General features: G+C 34.7%; 1 protein-coding gene across 2 annotated transcripts in view; it reads right to left on the bottom strand.

Moving 5' to 3' along the window:
- The window catches only part of LOC6051546, a 153,925-nt gene that overhangs the window by 104,589 nt on the left and 24,345 nt on the right, over positions 1–24,991 (bottom strand). Inside the window, exon 1 of one of the 2 annotated variants that reach the window (XM_038263770.1) lies at positions 430–620. The exons of the other annotated variant lie outside the window; for it this stretch is intronic. The gene's annotated coding sequence lies outside the window, so the exon portion shown is untranslated. Of the gene's footprint in view, positions 1–429; positions 621–24,991 lie in introns of those variants that run through there. 2 annotated transcript variants of the gene reach the window in all.

Below are 24,991 nucleotides of genomic sequence, written 5' to 3'. Positions count from 1 at the left end.
GTTTGCAAACTATTGCACTTTTGCGATTTCTGTCAGTACGAACCGACGACGCCAGCACTGCTGAAGTTCCCCTACTCATCGTAGATTCGAGGGCTTCGAAGTCGACACCGTTCGACAGCTGGGTGACTTCTTCATAGCTTCAATTGTTGTCTAAGGCTTCGTCTCCAGTAGACGAACTTGACACTGAACTGCTGGACAAAGGACACAAAAGACCATGTCTTTGACGTCACACGAGTCCCAAAAAAAGAATAACAATAAAAAATCACACAAAAAACACGACAACATTCACTTCTCCATGAAGATTAGGAGAAAATTTTTCCTTTTCGCCTAATCACTCGTTGCTCATCGCGCGAGCTGATTGGTCAATAAAACAGCATCACTTTCTTCGCCGAGATGGTCATAAATTGAACCCAAAGATCCTTATCGCACCCATCAAATCAGGGGGTTGGCGTGATCCAAAATCCGCAAAAAACGCCTCACTAATCCCTCGCGTTTCCGCGACCACTAATCCGGCCGCTTATCGTACGAGGAAGGGGAGAGAGAAATCGCGCGCGAATCTGCTCACAAAAAAACTCACTCACGATCAGCGACGACCATCGCGGGCCGAGCGAAAAAGAAGACTGAACGCGCGTGAGGCTAGCTCCCGTCGGCGGTCAGTCGGTTGGAGAATCGGGGGGCTGAGAGAGAGGTTTAATTGGAGAGAGTGAGCGAAAGAGTTTGGGAGTTGGATAACGTGTTCGCGCGGAAAGTTATCAGCGAAAAGACCTGTGCCAACTTGAGGCAACTTGCAAGACTCACGGGTGAAGATCTGCGCAAAGAAATGATCACTGAGCATGTTGGGGGATGCTGCGTTTGGAAGAGAGTTTGAGAGTTACCTGATTGAGAGCTTCTCGGAGAGTAGGCTCGATGGCACAGGTATTGAAACAGACGTCAAACTGGCTATTTACTGTATTGATTTCCATACGTACCTGGAAAGAAAAGAAAAAAAAAACTTATTAGTTTTACTTTTATATTATTATAAAATTTCAAGACAGTGTTATTTTGTGGAAAATTTTCTTTTATAATTTTATTTGTTTGATGTAACAAAATATTATAATTTTACAACAAACATGAAAAATACACACTAGAATTGATAAGCCCTCGGAAAATTTCACTTCTGATGACTTCTGATAATCGAATCGCAAAAAAGCCATTTTAATCACTGTCTTATTTTTGGTTAAAGATGCTCAAAGGTGGTCTGGAAATTATTAAATATAGTTGTGATAAAATATTGTGAAAATTAATTTTAATATGAACAATCAATCATTTTTAACTAATATGTAGTTTTTTTTTATTAACAACCCTTATTAACCCTAAAAGCTATATTCTTAAAATAAATATAATTTTTTAAATTTATTTTATGCGACAAAGTGCAAAATCTGGTTCCAGAGATATTTCTTATGACTTATTCACCCAATACAGTCCAGACTCGATTATCCGAAGTTTCGATTATCCGAAGGTTTGTATGGTACTTCGGATAATCGAATCATGAACAATTTTTTTTCGTATTTTTCCATTTTCTTGTTTTCAACATAAATTCGAATTCTACGACCCCATTTTAGTCAAATTTAAGTTGTTGATTGTCTAATACAAAAATAAAATGCCTTTTTTCAATATTGCATCACCGCCATTTTTGCCGCCATCTTGGATTTACAAATTCTAAATCATTTAAGTGTAGTTTAGGGGTAATACTTAAACACGACAATAAAAAAATATACAAAGATTTTTTTTTCGTAATTCGATTATCCGAACTGATTTTTTTCCGAGGCTGTATGAGCATAAAATTTCGCAAAATAAAAATTTCTGAAAATTCTCGTTTTTGATTATATTTTAAATGACAAAAAAACTTATGTTTTGAGCTATGGTACAAGTTCGTCAATATTCATTTGACAGATAAACCAATTATTTGAAAAAAAATCATGATTTACGACGACAGTGAAAAAATAAGTCGAATAATTGTATCGAATTTCTTTTCAGATGTAAAATCAAATTTGCAATCTATAATCACTTTTCAGAAATTTTATTACAGTCCAGGCTCGATTATCCGATGTTTTGTATGGGACTTCGAATAATCTAATCATGAACAATGTTTTTGTTATTTTTTAATTTTTTACTTTTAGCATCAAAATTTCATTATTTTTCCATCGCCATTTTGGCCGCCATCTTGGATTTAAAAATTCTAAATCAATTTAGCGTAGTTTACGGGTCTACTTAATCTTGTAAATTAAAAATAAGACAACGAAAAAAATGTGATTCGATTATCCGAAATTCGATAAAGGATCGTGAATAAACCACGTGGCCTTCAAATTTATTTTTCAAAGTTTAGACCCCCTTACTCACATTAAAATTGGCAGAATTGGCTCGAAAAATGGAGCAACAATCAACCGAGCAAAAGAGTGTAAATATTTTGTCAGAGAAATCCTAGGCACTCCAACTTTGCCGAAGACACCAAATTGATCAGAATATGACACCAAAAAGTGCTCTAAAGTGGCGGCCAAAATGGCGATGATGTAATACAGAGAAAATGCATATTGATAATTTAACAGACAACCAACCACTCAAATTTGACTAAAATGGAGTCATAGAACTCAAATTTTATATTCAAAGTGAAGAAATGTAAAATACGCATAATCAAACTTCGGATAATCGAGTCTGAACTGTGCGTTCTAAAAGAATCTCCTTTATTTTTTAGTCCAGATCAAATTTGTTAAGCGATTATTACCAATTTTTCCATTTCTCTCTTTCGAGAGAGATTCTGTCGTCGAACAACACCATAAAAATGCAAGTACAAAAAAATCATAGCTATCAGCTCTAGACTAACTTTTAAAAATATCTAAAAGTTGATTGAAAATTTATTTTCATTTTCATTAATTGCAGATTTAATAAAAAAAAATTTACGGAATTGTTTTCATCATGACTGAAAAGTAGTCAACTAACAAAGAACGCGAGAGAGCGCGAGTTTAAAGAGTCGCTCAGTTTCATCCACTTCTTCTGCTTCGAACAGTGTTGTCCAGACCCGGCCACCATCAACGCGATTCAGCATTCCACGCGGGGTCAACTCTTGGGGGCTGTTGATCTTCTTGTTGAAATTCCAAGCAAGTCGCGATCGCGCCCGCTTGATGCTTCGCAGAATAATGACGATCGCGGAGCGGTTCTTGGCGGGCGCCATTTTTGTTTACGCGGGGTCTTTGCGGCAATGTTCAAGGTTTCGAAATTGTTTCTATAATGCATTAGCGGGTAAGCGGTGCCGAATAGAACGAGTTTAGAGCAAGTTACCGTAGATCCCCACCCCCGGTGGGGGTGTTTGTGGCTTTTGTTCGCGCCGCCAAAACCCCAAATTATCGCGGTTTGCTGATCGAGTGCGCGGACTGATGCATTCTTCGATGTCCGACATGGTTCTTTTAGAGGAGAACAAGGTTGCTGAACGGGGCTTTTTTGTGTCCATCACCGCCGAGCTGAGCTGAGAAGAGAGTGAAGATCAAGGCTGAGCTTAGTCAAGGTGACGTCGCGTTGATCGAAGTGGAGCACTTCACCGGAACCGTCTCAACTGGATTTGTTAGAGTGTTGGTCATGGTTGATCGATTATCTTCCCGTTAAAATGTCACCGGAGACAGACTGGTTTTTGCATATAGCTACGGTCAATCATCGCAGCTACTCAGGTTTATCGAGCGCGGTAATCGTACACTTCCACTTGCACTTACACGAATACTTTTACAAAGAAATTGATTCGACCTAATGCATATTTTATGATGCATGCATGAGTATCGTCGCGACAGTATTAGTCACTGACGGTAGCTTTCACGCAACTTTTATTTGAGCTATACGATAGCAGTCGTTAAACATGGGTTATCTCTCTAACTAGATAAAGTTCATTGGACACGAAATAGCGTTTTGTTGACAAATTATTTCACTAGTTACCATGTACCTAATGTTGTATAAAAAAATTGTTGTCTGACTTACGAAAAGCACTCACTAAAATTCCGATGACAAAAATTAAAAAAAAATCCTGGATCTCAATTTGTGCAATGCCTCTTTTTAAAATAAATGCAGGTCATTCTGAGCTACATTTCTTCAACGAAATACTTGTTTTCACCTGTTTATGCTTATCTTTATTCATTTTTAATATTTTAATTTGTGGGTTTTGATCAATTCTACAATTCTACATCCAGTCATAACATTTCCTATTAATAATTTTGAATTATTTTTCAGCCCCTTTTTTGTTTTTTACTTTTTTTATGAAAATAACAAACATGTTAAAAATTTCTCCGGTTTTGGCAGTTTTGGTCTCATTTGATTTTAGGCTACGTGTTTCAAAACGGTTACTAAATACATTATTTTCAATATGCTATAATATTTCAAAACTAATACTCAATAAATGACTTTAAATAATGTTCAAGTTCTACCGAGACCAGAAGTTACAATTTTGAACGTAACTGTAAATGTGAGGAAGGTGCTAACAACCTAACCTAAAACTGGATTAAGTTACATCTTCTTTGCATTTTTCTTTGAAATGAATATCTAAAACGGAATACATTTTTTACAATTTGATCCTCAATTTGAACGAATAAAAGTTTATTTTTGATTATTTGTTTCTTTTTTCAATAATTTTTAACAAAATCGATATCTTGAACTATATTTCCCATTTAAGAAAAAGACAAAACAAAGATAAACGAAAATAATTATGGAAATTTTCATAATAAGATCAGATATGAGAAAAAAAGCAATTTTCAAACAAACAGTTTTTTTTTTCTATATTTGAGCAATTCTCTACAAAAACCGGAAATGGATTTTATTTGTATTTTTTGATTTGGCTCAAACTTTGTGGGGGCCTTCCCTATGACCAAATATGCTATTTTGTGTCATTTGTTCACCCATACAAGTCTCCATACAATTTTGGCTGCTGTCCATAAAAAATGGTATGTAAATATTCAAACAGCTGTAACTTTTGGGTGAATTTTCTGACCAATTTGGTGTCTTCGGCAAAGTTGTAGGTATTTTTGAGGACTTTTGAGAAAAAAATAGGTACACGGAAAAAAAATTTGCAGATTTTTTTTATCAACTTTTTTTTCACTTAAACTCAATTTCCCAAAATACATATTTTTTGATTTTCGAGATTTTTGGAAATGTTTTAGGGGACAAAAATCCGCAACTTTTAAGCCATAGAGAAACATGGTCAAAAAATCTGCCGCCGAGTTATGAATTTTTGAAAAAAAAATAGTGATTTTTGGAAAAAATTGAAGTTTGACATTACTTTTGAAGTTTGACATTACTTTTTAATGCAAAATTGAATTTGCAATCGAAAAGTACTTTACAGATTTTTTTTATAAAGGGCTCCGTTTTCAAGATATAGCCACCGAAAGTTTGATTTTAGCGAAATATTTGCAGTTTTTTAATTTTTAAAAATAGTGAGCATGAGTGACCATTTCTAAAAATATTTTTTTTTGAAAAGTTCAGAAAATTTGCTATAAAATTGTCTAAGAGATATTGAAGATTGGACCTCTGGTTGCTGAGATACAGCGGCTTAAAGAAAAAGAAACACGAAAATTGAAGTTTTCTAAGTCTCACCCAATCAGCCCACCATTTTCTAATGGCGATATCTCAGCAATTAATGGTCCGATTTTCAATGTTAATACATGAAACATTCATAAAATTTTTCGATCTTTTCGAAAAAAATATTTTGAAAATTTTTAAATCAAGACTTGCATTTTAAATGGGCGTAATATTCAATATTTGGCCCTTTTAAAATGTTAGTCTTAATTTAAAAAATTTTAAAATATTTTTTTCGAAAAGATCGGAAAATTTCACGAATGTTTCATATATTAACATTGAAAATCGGACCATTAATTGCTGAGATATCGTCATTAGGAAAAGGTGGGTTGTTTTGGTGAGATTTAGAAAACTTCAATTTTCGTGTTTCTTTTTCTTAAAGCGGCTCTATCTCAGCAACCCGAGGTCCAATCTTCAATGTCTCTTAGACAATTTTATAGCTAATTTTCTGAACTTTTCAAAAAAAATATTTTTAGAAATTGTCACACTTTTTCTATGGCTCAAAAGTTGCGGATTTTTGTCCCCTAAAACATATCAAAAAATCTCGAAAATCAAAAAATATGTATTTTGGGAAATTGAGTTTTAGTAAAAAAAAATTTGATAAAAAAATCTGCAAATTTTGTTTCCGTGTACCTATTTTTTTTTTCCAAAAGTCCTCAACAATACCCAAAGTTTGAGTCAAATAAAAAAAATACAAAAAATAAAAATGGTCTAAATCGGCCGATTTCGTAGAGAGTTGCTCATTTAGGTTGTTGCAGATAATTCTCATAATGTATTTCGTCCCCTCCCCTTCAAAATCGGCCTAACAGAACATGGTTTTATTTTTCAAAGAGCTTAATTTTTTTTAAAGGGAATTGATGTTTAATAAACTGAAAATAATTTAAATTGCATTTTCCTGTGTTGAACATCATATTAAGCATGTTTGGGAAGGGTTGACAATATTTAAATCCTTGGGGGTATAGCGATTGTCCACGCTCCATACAAAAAAGATTTTTTTGTATGGGCAATTGTCCACGAGGGGGGGGGGGGGTTCGAGATTACCAAAAAAGTGTCTACGTGGTTTATGGATGGTCCCTTAAGAAATTCCAATTTACAGCAAAAAGGATTTTTCATGAAGAAAAATGTCGTCTATGCTTAGATATTTTGAAAAATAACACTTGCAAAACAACTGAGCTGTTGTCAAAAACATTTTAAAATACTGTTTTCATTCAAATTCAATTTTGTGGCTTGATGTGTGATTTTTTATACATTTTTTTCAGGATCAGAGCCAAAACCGAGGGACATTAACTTTAAAAAATATTTGCAGCGGCCTTATTTATACAGACCGAGCCACGTAGCCCAGTGGTAACGCTTCCGCCTCGTAAGCGGTAGATCGGGGTTCAAATCCCGGCTCGGACCAACACAACTGGTGATCTTTTCCCTTCTGGAATCGATTGCTTAGTAAAGGGAAGGTAGTGTATCGTCACAAACTGGACCTTATCACGACACCTTAGGGAGGCGACCTATGGAATGTTAACATTAACCCTAACATGTTAACATTAAGTTGAGAATGAAACTGCCACTGAATCCGCTTTGTAAATGCCGGCCCCGATACTCTTCAAGGGTGTTCCCCTCAGGAACTGGGAAAGATTTACTTACTTATTTATACAGATTTAGGGACTAAACTAAAGGGACATTATGGAAGTTTAGCTTCTGCCAAAAAAATGATTAAACCACTATTAAAATTGTTTTGAAATAAAAAAAATCACTAAAATTCTCATTTCGTTTCTGTTGTTTCTATTAGTCTTCATTTTGTGATTTTTTTGATACGTTGTTTTTAGTACATATTTTGAAAATTATACTTGATACTTTTAATTAGTTTTTTTCGGTAGAAGAATATTGAATTTTAATTACCGAATTTTTATTATGTATCATATGATTTAACTGATAAATTAACGCTGTTTTGAAAATAAAATCAATAGATTAAAACATTAACAAAGAAGATGTAATTTTTAGACAAAAATGGTGAAATTTCAATCAAAATATTCAAATCATGCTTTTTTATGGATTTTTTCATCTTTGAAAAAGGCAAAATTTGATTGAGTTGTAATCTCTAAACAAAATGTGCTTGAAAATTTCTATAGAGGAAAAAACTGGTAATGAATGACCTCATTTCGGTCACATTAATTAAATAAACATAAACAATTTTTAAACATTATTTTTTTGTAATGTTAAGCCATTGCAAATATGTCTCATAGTCAAAACTGGCCCGAAAAATCAGGAGCAAAAATATGTTCAATCTATTTCAAGTTTTTAATGAAAAAGAGGATCAATCAACTGAACACAATTAAAAATATTTTTCTGCAATTTTAAATTATTTCAACAAGTTTTTTTTTATAATGATTGTAATCCATAAAAAGGATTTTTTCGCAAAATCAAACTTAGAATATTAGAATGACTGAAAAACAGCTATACTGACTTTTAACAACATTTTTTTCATTAAAATGATTAATGTTGGCTTGTAATTTAGAGTTGATTTTCAACTGTTGAACATTAAAATAAAATATTGTTCATTATAAAACTAGAGTCAGTAAATCATTTGATTTGGCCTCATTAGACCTCCATCGATCCAAATGTTACAATTCCGATAGCGCAATTTTAAATCACAGCAGGTAATTATTCCCCAAAACTACACACTCTGTTCAGCCAATGACGAAAAGCTCAATCACATATCATCAAGCTTTTTTGTTTCTGTTTCTCGTGCAGCACTTCTTCCGAGCAGCACTTTTCACAATAATAATAATAATGCCGTCTTGGCGAGCTTCACGTGGAGAGGCAATTTATGCGCTTACGCGCCTACAAAAGCTACTTATTACTAATCAATTTCGGCTAAATATCCGATTCGGCTAGTACCAAAATTTGACTGGAGTGTGGCAAACCCGTTGTTATGCTCTTCGAAAACTGCTCACAGGTGAATTTCCCAAAGCGAAATGTTGCTGCTGTGACATAATGATCAGACACGAGAGAAAGATAACAGAAAAAGAGTCAAAAAACAGAAGATTTCTTCGCCACCATCACCAGCATCATCATACGAGTGATTATTATTATGGCATTCGATGCTTCGGGAGAAGGAAATGTTTTTCGGAAATCGGTCCATAAGTCGGCGTGCAGTTAATCGAATTCAGTGACCTGCTTTTTTAGGGGACAACCAAGCCCCGTTGTCACTGGCTAATCGGGGGTCCTCCCCAAACCCAAATGCGGTGTGGATGTCCGAGACCGGGTCATTGGAGCATGCATAACCGTGGGACTTTGCATTTTATTCATGAACTCTGGGTGATATGTTGGGTTTACCTTGTTTGGAGAAAAGGTATTCAAGTTGAAATTGGTTAATCAAAGACTGGGTTCAAATAATAAATACAGTTTTTTACACTGCTAGGATAAATCAGGATAAATTTTATCTAATATGATTAATTCGGTTAAGAGGCGATAACTTTGTCGCATTAAGTCTTATGCATCACGTGGGAAACGATTAGTGGCGGTCATTAGTCCATCGTACATCGCTTGACCCTTTCTGGTCAAGTTGCGTAATCGCTCTCGTACGTGCTTGTCAGAACAAACTTTCCAAATGCTTAAAGTGCTTTAAGCTTCTGAAATCATTTTGTTACTGAACTTTCCAGAGAACGTGCAAGAACAACAAACAGTGTCTAAATTCACTTAAACTTTAACAATATCGCCCTATTTCAACAACTTGCCAAAACTGGCCACATTCTCCATCCAGACTAGATCGCAAAAGTAGCAAACTCCCGTGGAAAAAAAACGGGACTTCCGACCCGTCACGTTGTCGTCGGCACTTGATCCCATAACCTTGTTTTTGCTTTAATTTCTCAGTTTGGGACGTTGCCGACGTGAACGAATTATGTCGCGGTGGTGGCAGCTCGCTTTGAGGTACCGCCCCTTGCCGGGGAACTACCCTGGTGGGAAGTGATGAAATGGAGTTGTTTTGATGTCTGATGGAAATTGTTTTATTCATCGAGGAACGTTTGAAGCCAAAATATCTAGTAATGACCCGTGTAACATGGTAGGCTTTATCAAAGCTATCACAACCGCTATAAAACCTATCAGCCAAAACCAACTTTAACACCACTAAGTCGTAGCAGCCTCCCCAGAACCCCGATAAACCTCTGTCAAAACCCAAAAGGACCTCCGCAAAAGGTTGTCACGGCCCATTTATAAAACCTACATAGGAGTGTAAGGCTTTACAATGACAATTCGTATGACATTTCGTACGTCTTTAAACGTCTTATGCCAAACAGGTCGCAATTGGTGGCTCAAATTCAGCTGCGGTTGAAATTTTATTGATAAATGTAGGGGAGATAGAGCCTAAAAAATCTACTCGCTACATATAAAATCATTATTTGTAATCATAATTTTTTTATGTTAAAAAATATGTATTTGCAATTCTTTGAAAAAAAAAAATCAGTTCTCAGTTCTCCATTTTTTCAACCAGAATCACATTCAATCAAGACACGCGTTAAATAAATAAAAACACCCTTGGATTTAAAGAAGCATGCGATAAAACCGTTTGGCATGACATTGCCATTGGGTTTTCAAGACTCTTTTAAGTATTTTAAGTATTTTAAGTATTTTAAGTATTTTAAGTATTTTAAGTATTTTAAGTATTTTAAGTATTTTAAGTGTTTTAAGTATTTTAAGTATTTTAAGTATTTTAAGGCTGGTACAAATATTTTTATAAGTTTTTGTCACCCCCCCCCCCTTCAAAATTGGCCCGAAAAATCAGGGGGCAAAAAAAATATTTTTACAATAAACTACAAAATTTCAATGAAAATTCAAGTGAAACCAACTGAAATCAAATTAAAATACATTCTCCTGCGTTTAAAATCAGTTTTAGCATCTTAAGATTTTTTGAAAATTTTCGATGCAAAATCTTTTTTTTCGATTCAATTTTTGTTTTTGTCAGATCTTAGATTTTTTGAGAACTAACGATTGCAAAACAACTGAACTAGTGTAAAATGCATTTTAAAACACTTTTTTCATTTAAATGTGAAAACTATGGCTTATTATTAAAATTTTTATATTTTTTTATTTTTTTGCCCCTCCCTTGACCTCGGCCAGGGCCGAGGGACAAAAACTTTTTTTAAATATTTGCATCGGCCTTCAAGTGAAATTTTAAGTATTTTAAGTATTTTAAGTTTTTTAAGTATTTTAAGTATTTTAAGTTTTTTAAGTTTTTAAAGTTTTTTAAGTATTTTAAGCACAGAGAACAGATGTATATCATTTAACAAAAAGCATTGAAAAACGTGTGTAAAAATTCAAACAAAAAGACGTTGAAAAGAGCTCGGGTGTGCAGTATCCGCCTAGATAGCGCCACTTCAAAAACCATGATGACCTACAGTAGCAGAATGTTGGCCCATCCAATCACTACACCAAATATTCCGTACGAACGACATCAGACCAATGTCAGACTGTCCTTCGTCAGAGGGGTGCAATTTTACGCGCGAAAGAAAATAACAAAATCAGCTGTGAATTAAACAAATTGCAATCGGAGATGACATGTGCAATGGGACTATTTTAAGTTGTCACTTAAAAATTAAAATTAATTGAATTTTCTGTTCTATTTTTGTAAATGATAATGCATTATTTTTAGTCAACCAAAATTATACTGGAATGAATTTGATATTTTAACGAGTCAAATAAATATTTTCTATCGAAATTATAGAGCCATTCTTCTTTGTTAAGTCATGTTTGCTCGGCAGCAACCGTGGCGCCGCCAAGCACATCCTTCACAAACTAATTTCTTTGATGCAAGATTGTATGCGACGGATTTCTTTAGTGCAAAAGTGTTTACACACAAGTTCGAGCTCAGATGTTCATCTGTTCTCTGTGTTTTAAGTATTTTAAGTGTTTTAAGTATTTTAAGTATTTTAAGTATTTTAAGTATTTTAAGTATTTTAAGTTTTTAAAGTTTTTTAATTATTTTAAGTATTTTAAGTATTTTAAGTGTTTTAAGTATTTTAAGTATTTTAAGTATTTTAAGTATTTTAAGTATTTTAAGTATTTTAAGTATTTTAAGTATTTTAAGTATTTTAAGTATTTTAAGTATTTTAAGTATTTTAAGTATTTTAAGTATTTTAAGTATTTTAAGTATTTTAAGTATTTTAAGTATTTTAAGTATTTTAAGTATTTTAAGTATTTTAAGTATTTTAAGTATTTTAAGTATTTTAAGTATTTTAAGTATTTTAAGTTTTTTAAGTTTTTTTAAGTCTCGGGTGAGTTTTCAAAAAGCCGTAAAAGCCACTGTGACCTCTTACACTAATTTTCGTTTTTCTCGAAAATAAGACAAAATTTCATTTATTTTTAGTTTAGGGCACTTGAAGGTCGTGTAGATGAACAATCTCGTTTTTGATATTAATTTTTCATAAGTAGATCGAATATCGATGTAAAAAGGACTTTGTTTACCAATTGCTCTTACGGCTTTTTGAAAACTAATCCGAGAAGTATTTTAAGTATTTTAAGTATTTTTCGTATTTTAAGTATTTTTAGTATTTTAAGTATTTTAAGTAATTGTAATTGTTATTGATTGTTTATTTGTGACGAGAGCCTGTTAGTTAACAACTTTTTATCAAGTATTTTAAGTATACTACTTTTTATTAAGTATTTTAAGTATTTTATGTACTTTAAGTATTTTAAGTATTTTAAGTATTTTAAGTATTTTAAGTATTTTAAGTATTTTAAGTATTTTAAGTATTTTAAGTATTTTAAGTATTTTAAGTATTTTAAGTATTTTAAGTATTTTAAGTATTTTAAGTATTTTAAGTATTTTAAGTATTTTAAGTATTTTAAGTATTTTAAGTATTTTAAGTATTTTAAGTATTTTAAGTATTTTAAGTATTTTAAGTATTTTAAGTATTTTAAGTATTTTAAGTATTTTAAGTATTTTAAGTATTTTAAGTATTTTAAGTATTTTAAGTATTTTAAGTATTTTAAGTATTTTAAGTATTTTAAGTATTTTAAGTATTTTAAGTATTTTAAGTATTTTAAGTATTTTAAGTATTTTAAGTATTTTAAGTATTTTAAGTATTTTAAGTATTTTAAGTATTTTAAGTATTTTAAGTATTTTAAGTATTTTAAGTATTTTAAGTATTTTAAGTATTTTCGTATTTTAAGTATTTTAAGTATTTTAAGTAATTGTAATTGTTATCGATTGTTTATTTGTGAAGAGAGCTTGTTAGTTTACAACTTTTTATTAAGTATTTTAAGTATACTACTTTTTATTAAGTATTTGAAGTATTTTAAGTATTTTAAGTATTTTAAGTATTTTAAGTATTTTAAGTATTTTAAGTATTTTAAGTATTTTAAGTATTTTAAGTATTTTAAGTTTTTTAAGTATTTCAAGTATTTTGTATTTAAATTTTTAAGGTTATTTCAAATCTAGGTTTATGAAATAGCAGTATTTTTTCAAAGACTTTGAACTACATCTAAGCATTTCAAAACAAATATTTAGATTTTGATGGCTTAATAAGGAAAACGATGTAGTTTAAATTTGTTGTGTTTCACACTTGATTTCCTAATTCTATTTCAACATAACTTATACACTTGACGTGTTTCTTCTACGAATGTATAGCACACGATTAGTGGCATTTTGCTTCATTAAGTCAAATTGGGTAAACTTTTCGCGCCAGATGGCTAACTTTAAGATGCATGTTCACACCACTCCAAATTGATCAATTGAGCTCAATTTTCTGCGGGATAGCCGTCGTCGTCCGAACGCATAAGAAGTCGGTTTACATAAAATCCGTACCAACAAAAGGTGCAGCCAATTCTTCACGCAAAATTTCGCACGCCAGCTATACTCAAAAACCAGTTCACAAACCCGCGTTGAACAAGGTTGAACAAAAAGAGTCACCCAGTTCTAATAATTGCCTTTCCCCCTGGGGGGGCACTTCGATGGTCACAAAATTTGCACACACACACTTGAGAGACCCATCAAACAACCAAAAACCTCCACTCGGTTTGTTGTCTTACCTAACCTCTTTCTCTGTGTCTCGAGACAGAAGCCAATGATGGACATCAACGGCAACATTTCGTAACGTAACCACCTGCCCCCTCCTCTTGAATCTTGTGGAATCTCAAGAAGTGTGGATGCTGCAAAAAGATTGAGAGGTGAGGGGGGGCAGAAACCACCCCCTCTTGTAATCGTTTAGTGATGATCAGATCACTTCGATAAGAAAAATAGAGAGAAAAATGAGAAAAGATAAATAAATCATCTGAATGGAGAGTAGAGAACAAGGGGGCAAAAAAATTGTTCACACCATCGTGGTCCACCCTCTTGGCATCTTGAAGAGTTACAAGAGATGCCAGCCAATCTGCATCAAGCCTAAAAATAGCCAGACCGAGCTGGTCGCAATTATTGCGTGGAACAATGCTGAGAAAGAAATGCATGTTCGCGAGCATCGTACGCTATGTAACAGCACTGAGTTCCATTGAGAGTGGGGAGATTGGTCCAGTTGAAGATGGGACGTTTTGCTGTTTTATTTTTTTTTTTGACAGAATTTTTAAAAGAATTGAATTTTTCGTAGGTTTAAAATAAATAGCAACCAGTAATTTTGACAAAAAAAGTTTGAAAAATCATCTAAAAGTAACCCTTTGTTCAAATTAATGACCAAATTGCAATTTGAAGCAAAGCATAGCATAGCATGGCATGGCATTTGAAATCTAATAAGAAAAGTTTTTTTATTGTAAAAACTAGCAAGAAAAATGCATGTGAAAACACTTAAAATTTAATGTCATAGCCCAATCTGAAACTGAATCTGTTGTTCAGATTCCAACAGCACCAATCGCCAACCAACTTGCTGGGTTGGCGTCGACGAGTTGAAATTCAAGATCGGTACAAAGACGGGCACCGCACCTTCTCAGCCAAAGGTGTTGAATTGAAAGTATAACATTTCATTTTCAGCGGCAGTCTTGGTTTGGTGTGGTCATCTCTTCGAAGAAAATTTAGACAATCAAACGGAATCGTACAGCTGCCCGTGAACTGGTTCCGGTGGAAAAGGGTCGTTCTTTTCAACATGAATCGGAATTTTGAAAAATTTCTATCTAAAAAAATATAGTTTTCCCTGGTTTACAGGGACATTTGATGAAAAATGAGGTAAAAGATTTAGAAATATCAAAATCTTTAACTAAATTTTTTTTTGTTTAAATGAAATCCGTTTATTTTTGGTTACCCAGAAGTCGTAAAGATTGTTTTGGCGATTGGAAATGTCAATTTTTTTAAAACTTTTTAAATGAAAAAAAAATCGAAGCGGGTAAGTTTATCGAAATTAATTATTTGTAATATGATATGTTATAGTAAAGAAGTGAATTATAAAAGAAAGTTTTTTGTACGAGTATTTTTTTTCTGCACAGTTTTTATCATAAACGTAAAAATTTAGTTCCCAAAATTGTAAACAAGCCTCTATGAAAGAGGGAACTACAAGCAAAGTTTTCAAATTTGATAGTACGTTTAAAAAAAGTTCCAAGATATTTTTCTATAATTTTGCTGTAGATACTAGACAGATTTTCGAATATTTTCATTGCCCTTTTTGAGTTCCCAAATTTTTATGGTGACTTTTATGACGAAATCGATGATAAAAAATAGCTTGTCTGAACATTAATTTCATCCAAACATAAAAAAAATGAAAATCGTGACGAAACTTGCGAAATGCTGGAGAACTGCTGAGATCTTAATGTAAGATAATTCGAAAAAATCGCGTTTTTAATCTAATTTTGAATCTGTATGTACACAAATTTTACCATAGGCCAAAATTTTAAAATTTACTAAATTACTATTTTAAAAAAGTTTAATTTTTTACATAAAACAATCGGGCGATTAGTAACAGAAACGTCGTTAGCTAATTGATTGATTCTCATTTAAATCTGTAAAATTAAGAAAATAAATAAATAAAATTGATGCTTTAAAGGAAATGCATGAAAATTAAAAATCAAAAAAATAAATAATAAAAGTCGATTTAAAATTAGAAAAAATAGGTCAGGTGCATTTCAGAAAAAAATGTATTTAAAAAATAAATATTAAATTTTTATTTGCGAGTGTAAAAAAAATCAACTTTAAATTTTTAGATCCATTAATGACGACTGGTATTGTCTCCACTGAATGCGAATCCTGTTTCTGCCATATGATAATAATTTTGAGCTAAGCCTTTAAGGCTCTGAAAGGCAACATTCTCGATCGGCCATTTGGCGGCCATATTTGTTTTAGAAAAACATTCAAATTTTGATCTAGAATGTATCAATCAAAAAATGGATTTCATTGTGATATTTGAAGAAGAATTTTGCAAATCGTGATTATTTTTTCATTTCAATTTACTATTTCTGAACCCTGAATTTAGAACCATCATTGACAGTCATTGCCCCAAGAGTGAAGAACACCTTCACCGACCTAAAGTAATATCGATATCAAGGATACTTTGATATAGTCATTCACTAAAAAAATAGAATCTCAACTGTTGAACATCGTTATCATAATTATTGAAAACAAGCCTTACCCGACAAACTTCGTCTTGTGTTTTTTTTTTGTTTGTTGACGTATGGCTTGTTTGCTTATTCAGCCTCCTGTGATCAAAATTTGATTTTAAACAACTTTTCCCATACAATCTGCAGATGCTCCGGAATCGGTCCCAGAGTGGCCAAAGTGTCAATTAGTTAGCGTAAGAACCTTCCTTGGGTTTATACGAACCCAACGCAATAAAAAGCACCTCGATCGGAGGCTTCGTATTGATCTGAATCGCGTTCGAACAAAACCATCGAAATTTTTTATATAAGAAAGATATAAAAATAATGGACATCAGTTTTATGCAAATCAAAGAGGGGTCGTGGCAACTTTTGTGTGAGTTGATGTGTAGAATGATCCTCACGCAGATTTTAATTCAGGCCGTAGGGGGAGAGGGGGTAATATGCACCCCCTAAGGAAAAACTGTGATTTCTCAACCATTAAAGCATTACTGTGGAAGAATTTTGTTCGATGTTCTAAAACAACTATTATTCTTTGTCATCCTTGTAAAAAAAGTATTAAAAAACCTCAAAATTGTTCGAAATTATCGAATTTCTAAAAAAAATTTGGATTCATTTCAAACAACCATGCGAGGCAATATGCACCGCAACATTGGGGCAAAATGCACTACAACAACGAGGCAGAATGCACCACAACATGGGGCAAAATGCACCGGGTAAAAGCAGTTTTCACTAGTCACCACTAGATGACACCGCTGTTTTTACAAAGGAGCTTCAGAGCGGTGCATTTTACCCCGACAACGCTTTTTGCAGAAAATTTAATTAAATATGCTTTTTTTGATGTTTTTGGACTCATCTATCTATAGAATAGTGAAGATTATGGCAAAAACTATATACCTCAATACTTACAATAACAATAAATGCTTTTTATATTGTCCAAAAATCAAAATGAAAGTTCAATGAAAATTAGATGAGAACACAACATTTTAAAGTTTTGCAAATAACTTAAGCTGTTTTTATACTACGATGCTCAAATTACTCCAGAATGGTTTATTAATGTTAACCTTCCACTTTCTATGAGTTTTCCCCCGGAAAATTCTTCCAAATACCGAGATAAGCAGGGGGTGCATTTTGCCCCGGGGGTGCATATTACCCCCTCTCCCCCTATAAACAAAACTTTCTACGTATAAAAAATCTCCGATGGGGTATCTCAGGCGAGTGTATCTTCAAGAACAATTATAAAACAAAGCAATCGCTGTTTCTTTTTAATTTGTTAATTGTCAATACTTTATTTTTTAGTAACAACAAAAGATGGTACCAGATATTCAGCTGTTAATTGAAGAAGCTGGGAACACTGGTAGCTTTCTCTTAAATTTTGATAAAGCTATAAACTTTTCAATAAGAAAATCTCAATTTTAGCGATTCTCATGTCCACCCTACTGGACCGATTCCGTGAAACGCCCTCCTCCAGAATCTTGCCAATATCGGAGCTCGAAACAACACTCCAGCGCGTCATTCAGGACTGCCGTCAACTGCTGTTGTACCTCAACAACGCCCTGCGCCTGTGGGATCGCCAGCAGCAGCATCGCAGCGTTGCAGGTGTCAACGGAGATGATGGTCCCGTGGCCAGCCGGACCAGAGGTGCCCTCCGTCGATTATCCGGTACTGCTCCGGGGTCGAATCGGAAACCACGGGTGAAGCGACCGGTTCGAGGAAGACGATGAGCTTGAAGTTTTAAAATTAATTGAAGTTTTTTTGATTTTTGAAATATATTTTTATAAATGTTAATCCCTGGTGTTGCCATTGGATTTTTTTCAACGATATCGTTTCAAATGCGTGGTTATGCTTCCCTAAAGGTACAAAAGCGTAAATGTCGTGACATTTTGCCTCATTTGACGCAGTCCCAAGACCAGTTTTTGCATCATCTGATACACGCAGTCGCCGCGGTGCCAGAGGCCATCACAGTTGGGCACTGGTCATACGTGCGAGATGATATCTGGGTAATCTAATGTCACGAAAAAAAACAATATAAAAAATATAAAATTTTCTTGCTAAAAGCATTATTTAAATGTTGAATGAATTAACAATTACTAACATTACAAAAATCAAGCTCTTTTTTTACTGTGTAACAACAAGCTTAAATCAGGTGGAAATGCCTTTCTTAGTGGAGAGCGAGACTATATGGCATTTGAGAGTGGATTTTTGAATGGCACACGCTGTCGTTGCCTCTAACCAGCTTTGAGGGACGATAATTGATTAAAGCTGGGCCGGTTTGCTCTGTGTGATCAAGCGAGAGGAGGGGACAAATTCTTCCGAAATGTCTTCGCGACCAAGATGAAGCGATGAATGGTCTGTGAATGGAATGAGCTTTAGGGCGTTCACTAATTTGGAATTATGTAAGGTTTTGTGTGTGTGTGTGTTTTATGGTTGACATTAGTGAAATTGGTGGTGATAGATGACTTTTTGAATCAGCCGACACCCGATCGTTTGTTAAGGTTTAGGGGAAAGGTCCGACTGAAGATTGAATATTTTACGAGCTGTAGTTGAATTGGGAGTGACGATCGTGGGATAACTGGAACACGATATGTGAAAGGTGGAAATCTAAATTTATGCAATTGTTAATGCTTCAAACGTTCCAATCCCCTTTAATTTTACACTTGCGTCAACGGTCGAATTCATGGAAGCACCGGCTTCGAAAGGAATGGTGCTGCCACCTTGGTTCGACTAGCGAAACCAGTATGGTAGCAAAAGCTTTCGTGAGTTCATTTGAGTTAGTTGATTCCTCTCTTCCTCTCCTCTCCGGCAAATTTTATTACAATACCATGAATGAAAGCGCTACCGTATAAGAGCGAGTATGGACACAATCTGGTCAACAGTGTCATAGAACTTTTTAACGAAATCGTTTTTCAATAAACAAATTAAAACTTTTGCGTTCAACAATGAAAGAATGCTCCGAAAGTACCATAAAATGCAGGTGATAAAGTAATATTTTTCTATGCAACTTGGCTGTTACTTTAAGTGATTTTTTTTTAATTACTGCAAGGTAAAATCTGAACATTCTGATGAATATCTTATTCAATTTAAGGATGCACATCATCCAGAGCTAGGTGAACCGACATTTTCACTTACAGTCCAGACTCGGTTATCCGAAGGCTCGGTTATCCGAAGGCCTCGGAAAAAAACACTAAGGATAATCGAGTCACGAAAGAATTTTTTTTCGTTGTCTAATTTTTAATTATCGAGCTTAGTTATGACCCCTGAACTACGGTAAAACTATTTAGAATTTTTAAATTCAAGATGGCGGCCAAAATGGCGGGGATGTTGTATTAAAAAAATGCATTTTATTTTTCAATAGGCAATCAAAAATTCATATTTTAATAAAATGGGGTCACAGAACTTGAATTTTATGTTAAAAACAAAAAAAAATGAAAAAAATACGGAATTTTTTAAAAGTCTTGAACGCAACAAAAAAAAACAACTTCTCAAACAAAAATATCTTTGAAACCCCAAAATAAACAAAATAAACCCAAGGTGCCATGCTCATTCACTGATTGGACAAAATCTTGAGGTCTGCATTTTTTTTTAAAGGTCCAAAAATCAAATTTCTAGTTTTTGCTTTTTGGGTGTTTTTGAATTCGCCTTGAATTAGGGGTATTTAAAAAAACACCCAAAAATCTAAAACTGAAAATTTGGTTTATTGGACCTTTTTAAAAAAAAACCTCCAGAGATGAAGTTCAACGAACGCACGGGTTTCAATTTACAAAAAATCTTTAGAATTTATCAAACATACCATAGCTAGGCCATTTTCAAAAATCCATATCTTGGGAACATACTGGTCGACATCTCTAATTTTGTTAAAATGTTTTGTGAAATTTTCTCAGGAATCCTATAAAAATATATTCAGACATACACAGCAAATTCTGATGTTCATTTTCAGTTAATATTTACTGAAAACTGCACTGCTGATTTTTTTCAGTTAGCTTTTCGCTGAACTTCAGTTAGAATTTGTATGGAGCTGTCAAAGTTTGCTGAAACTTCAGCAAGTTTTCATTTACTGAAATTTCAGTAAATTTAACAGAATTCAGTAATGAGCGTTTGCTGTGTAGGCTCTTTGGTCAAGACACGGTCAAAACGCCATTTTAAGTTTTCATAAGACTATTTCATATGTTTGGCTGGTTTATGTTTCTTTGAAAGGCAAACTAATACCTTTTCGTTGCGTCCAAGACAGCTAAAATCGATTGAAATGGTACGGAGTTATGAAAAAAAAATTAAATGTGGTTTTTAGTGTAGGCCAAACGAAAAAATACTGGTCTATTCATGTTGGCCAAGGAACTCAAAAAAAACATGTTTTTTCGGTTTATGCCCTTTTCAAATGGAATTGCTTTATAAACATAAAGGCTTAATTGAGAAGTTCATTTTTCAAGTGATTTTTTAAGCATTGCTTAGTAATTATTACAAAAATAATAGTTTTGTTTTGTATGAGCTTGAAGTGCTTGTCACAAAAATGCATTACATGATTTCATGACAAGAGAAAAAACGGAATAATGAAAAAATTAACAGCAGATGGTATTTTGTTTTAAATTTCTGCATAACTATCTAACTTTTCTATTAGAATCACAGTTTTGATAAGGGAAGTATTACTTTTATGACTATATTTGGATATTTTTCAATATTTGAAAAACATTGTTTTATTTAGTTTTTAATTTACGATCAAACCAACTGTGTTTTAAAAGAGGAAAAATTTCAATTGGCATTCATAAGCTAAACGACATGCGACACCTAGTGTTGAGTAGCAGAACAGAGCGAAGTATGTCGATTGAATTGTTTGCCCTTTGAGGTTATGTATGCGGATTCTGTTTTGTTAAATTCCAGCGCTCAAAACAACTTTTGAGCAAAAATTCGAGCTGATACTTTGTTAACTTTTGATGTTCTGTCATTTTAAACAATATTTTTTTTTTTCAAAATTATTTTTTTCAAAATCTTTTTTATTGCGTTAATTTATAGAGGGCAAAAAGTTTACACTCCTACCACTTGAATTTTTTCGCAAAAGTTGTTCTAAGAGCTGTAAATTCAATTTTAAGTTTGCATTACTATATAACCGAACAGCGAAAATTTGAAGCGTCATCCTCCGATGCTTTGCGCCATCTGTCGGAATTATGGAGCTTTTAATCGCGAATTGCTCAATTGCCCTTATTCTACGCTCATACAGTAATGAATAAAAGCTTAGAAGAAAGCTCTCTCTAGTTCATTTTGATAATTCATTCTCCAGAGAGAAAGCTTCCACTCTTCTCTCATTCCATTTCGCGAGAGAGTTCATTTCATTTCTAATCCGTCTGGCAACCCTGTCTCCGTTCGTTCGTTCGTCGTGATCTTCGTCACTGAAAAGCTCTCCCATTCATCGACGTCGGCCGGTCGGCCCCGATTCATTCAACAAATCCAGTCGTCACGACGCCGTCTGGTAGTAGTACGGTTGGTGGAGTAATTTTCCAAGGCGTGAGAAAAAATGCTAATGCGGTGCAGTGTTGCTGAGTTTGCTTCATTAGACGATTAATTCCGATATTTGTGGCGGTGTGTTTTAATTACCGGTGGCCGGCAGTGCTGCTTGGTTAAGTGAATAATTACGCCACGTCGAGTGGGGGTGGCTTAATTGTGTGATTTTTCCTAATGTTTACCTTGAGGAGAAAGGGGTGGTCATTTGATGACCTCCCTGGGGGGTTGAACAAATTTTGTTTGATTAATTTTGATTACAAGTTTCGAGTGGAAAAATCACTCTCACTTTTTACTTTTTTCGTTTGAAATTGAGATGCTGCCATTGCCCTTGGAGGGGGGGGCAGAGCCTTAATTGGCCCATCCTTCCGTTTCATCACGACAAACTGCTACCTGAACTGTTGTGTGGTAGTTTATAGCAGGTGACAGATTTTGGGGCCGCGATGCGAACTAATTCGCACTTCCTCATGAAACCCTGCGGCCAAATGATCATTCCAAGCTGGTTGGAAACAAATAAGAGTGTTTCCAGATTGAACGCGCGCAAAACGTTTTGTCGGAACATGGCAAAATTTGATTGAACAAGTTTTTTTTATTTTCAAACTGGCGAACTGACTGGTGCCCTCGAGGTGCTTCGGGCTTGGAAGGTGGCCACCACAAAGGAACGTGGCGTAGATCGGACACGATTATCCATTTGCGCGGTGTTACCGGTTTTTGGAGCTTTGATTAGGGCGAATGTCAATCGTAATGACTTGATTATCGTTTTAAAATGTGGTATGAGTTGGGCCAATTTAAGGGAAGTGTGGTTGAGATTTTCAAAAAAGTGTCCCCGTGGTTTGATAGTTACGTAACCACAATTTGTCGTAAAATGTCGATCACGTGATCACTTTTCAATTTTTGCATTGCATGCAAAGTAACAAAACAAAAAAGAGTTGCAAAAAATCGATCGCTTATCGATCACATGTGCATAAAAGGCAAATTTTGTGCCAATTTCGCAACCACGTGCAATCCGTACGTGGTCACGTCTGTTTTGTTTGGCACGAGGAAAGTTGAGGGCAAATTTTGTTTGTTTTTTTTTTTTTTTTTTGCTGCAAAAAGGCGCGTCATGCAGTTTCTGATAATTGCAATCCAAAGTGATCCATTAAAATTCCAGCGAGACATTATTACGGTTAATTTGCATGTGCTGCCAATATCAACACCGGAGGAGGGCATAATTTGAGGGCAATACCGAACGTTGGAGGGCTCATAGATCTAATGAAGACAGCAGAATATAATTTCTGCTGTCGCGCTGCAATTTTACGCGGATCGCCGTAATTTTAACCGCACCGTGAAACGTGACTGCGCGGAGGTGGCCCTCGACGGCAAGACTGTATAGAATTAGCTCGAAGAAGGACCTTGGAAAGTGATTTGGTATTCAGATCAGAATGCAGTTCGCAAACAGGGACCGAATGAGCTAATCGATGCTTTAATTGTGTGGAATTGAGGTTACTCATTGGGATTTGACTTGTCAGTGCTTTGAAATAATAATCATTCAACAATTTATCTCAACACTGTTGTCAAATTCCAAGAATTTTAAAGTTATTGAACCCCCTAATCAAAGTCACTTTCGATTATCGTCACCCACTTTATTGATTGACGAAACTCAATCGCACATTGTCCCTTTTTGCAAAAATCAAAATTATACAATCGAATGACATAACCTTCCCCCCAAAACACGTCCACCGCACTCACTTGTTGCGAGTTGCCAAACTTGTTCCGCCAAAAGGTCCCGGCCGGTTCCGTCCCCGTTGTCTGCTCGGACAAAATTTATCAACTTCGCAGCCAATCAGTTTCGTGTCATTACACATGGCTTCAAACATAACCTCAAACACCGGCGAAATTGCCAGCCGGGCTTTGTCTTTGCGCGACGACGAAGACGACGAAACGCTTGGAGTTATTTTTAGTTTTGGTTTAGCTTCCGAAAAAAAAGAGAAATTTTCCGCTAAATGTTTGCAGTGGTTTTCGAACAGCCCAACAGTCCCAACCGTGGCGTGTTAATCACTGCAGTTCTCAGTGTGCAACCGGGGCGCATTTTTCGGGAAATCGACGAAATCGACACGTGTTTGACCACTACGTTGTTGTCGAAAAACGGGTGAAAGTTTGTGGATTATGTGGCTGAAGTAAGCTCGTTAAGCGACTGGGTTATTAAACTACAGGTGGACAATGTGACATTTGTTTTGGCTTGAGATGGTTGGTGTTATGCAACATTTCTTTCTTATTTTTGGTGAGTTTCATACATAATTTATTTAAATCATTTTTTTGAAAAAGTCTTGATAATTCAAGAAGAACTCAATCCCCAATTCAATCCTTTAATTCTTTACGAAATCGGCCGATTTCGACCATTTTTATTTTCTGTAATTTTTTAATTGGTTCAAACTTTGTTGGGGCCTCTATGACCAAAGAAGCTCTTTTATGTCATTGGTTCACGCATACAAGTCTCCATACAATTTTGGAAGCTGTCCATACAAAAATGGTACGTAAATATTCGAAAATCTGTAACTTTTGGCATGAATTTTCTGATCAATTTGTATCTTCGGCCAATTTGTAGGTATTGTGTGGACTATTCAGAAAAAGGTACACGGAAAAATGCCGATTTTTTTATTACTTTTTTTCACAATAACAATTTTTTCCAAAATCCTGAGCGAGTTGTGGCGCTATAACCACGGCAAATAGTGTCCAGGGCATTCGTGGAAATACAATGTCCCATCCCAGAGGGTCCCGGAGTACCCAACCTTCTTAGCATGGTGCTCCCAACGAATACAACCAAAAATCTCGGAGCGTATGGTGCACCCAAAACTGGCAGCGCTAGTACGAGAGAATGATGGTCTCGAGTCGAGAGAATAGTGGTACCATTCACGGACGCAGAGAACACAGCTCGAGATGGGCGATAGAACTATTCTGTCGAGGTTCATTTGCAAAAAAAGTTCATCCGTCAAACAAAAAACCAAAAGTGTCGACAACGGGAATCGAACCAGAGACCTTTGATAAACCAATCCAATGACTTAGCTGCCTCGGCCACCACAGCTTGGTGACCATGGAGAAGTCAGAAGTCGATGTATGACACTTGTTGGAGATTTATAGATTCAACACGGAAAGGGGATCCATCGCCAAATCGCGATAAAGTTCGCTAAAACTAGCGAAAAATGTCGCTAATTTCTCAGCCTGCACAAAAATTACCTAGAATCGCTAATTTTTTTCGCTGGTTTGGAAACCGATGAAATTCTACCAAACCAGTGAAAAAAAACACTGGTTTGGTGAAAAATGTCGCTGTTTGGGGATCAGTTTTGCTAGAATCAGAAAATTTTCTCGCTGGTTTGGAAAAAGCGGCAGGGCACCAAAATCAACCAGGAGATTATTGTACTGGTTTTGGGAAACAATT

This window comes from Culex quinquefasciatus, chromosome 3 (genome assembly GCF_015732765.1).
Source record: "Culex quinquefasciatus strain JHB chromosome 3, VPISU_Cqui_1.0_pri_paternal, whole genome shotgun sequence".
NCBI classification, from domain to species: Eukaryota; Metazoa; Arthropoda; class Insecta; order Diptera; family Culicidae; genus Culex; species Culex quinquefasciatus.
Note: the sequence above shows the minus strand (reverse complement) of the source record. Positions and strands in the feature narration are given on the sequence as shown.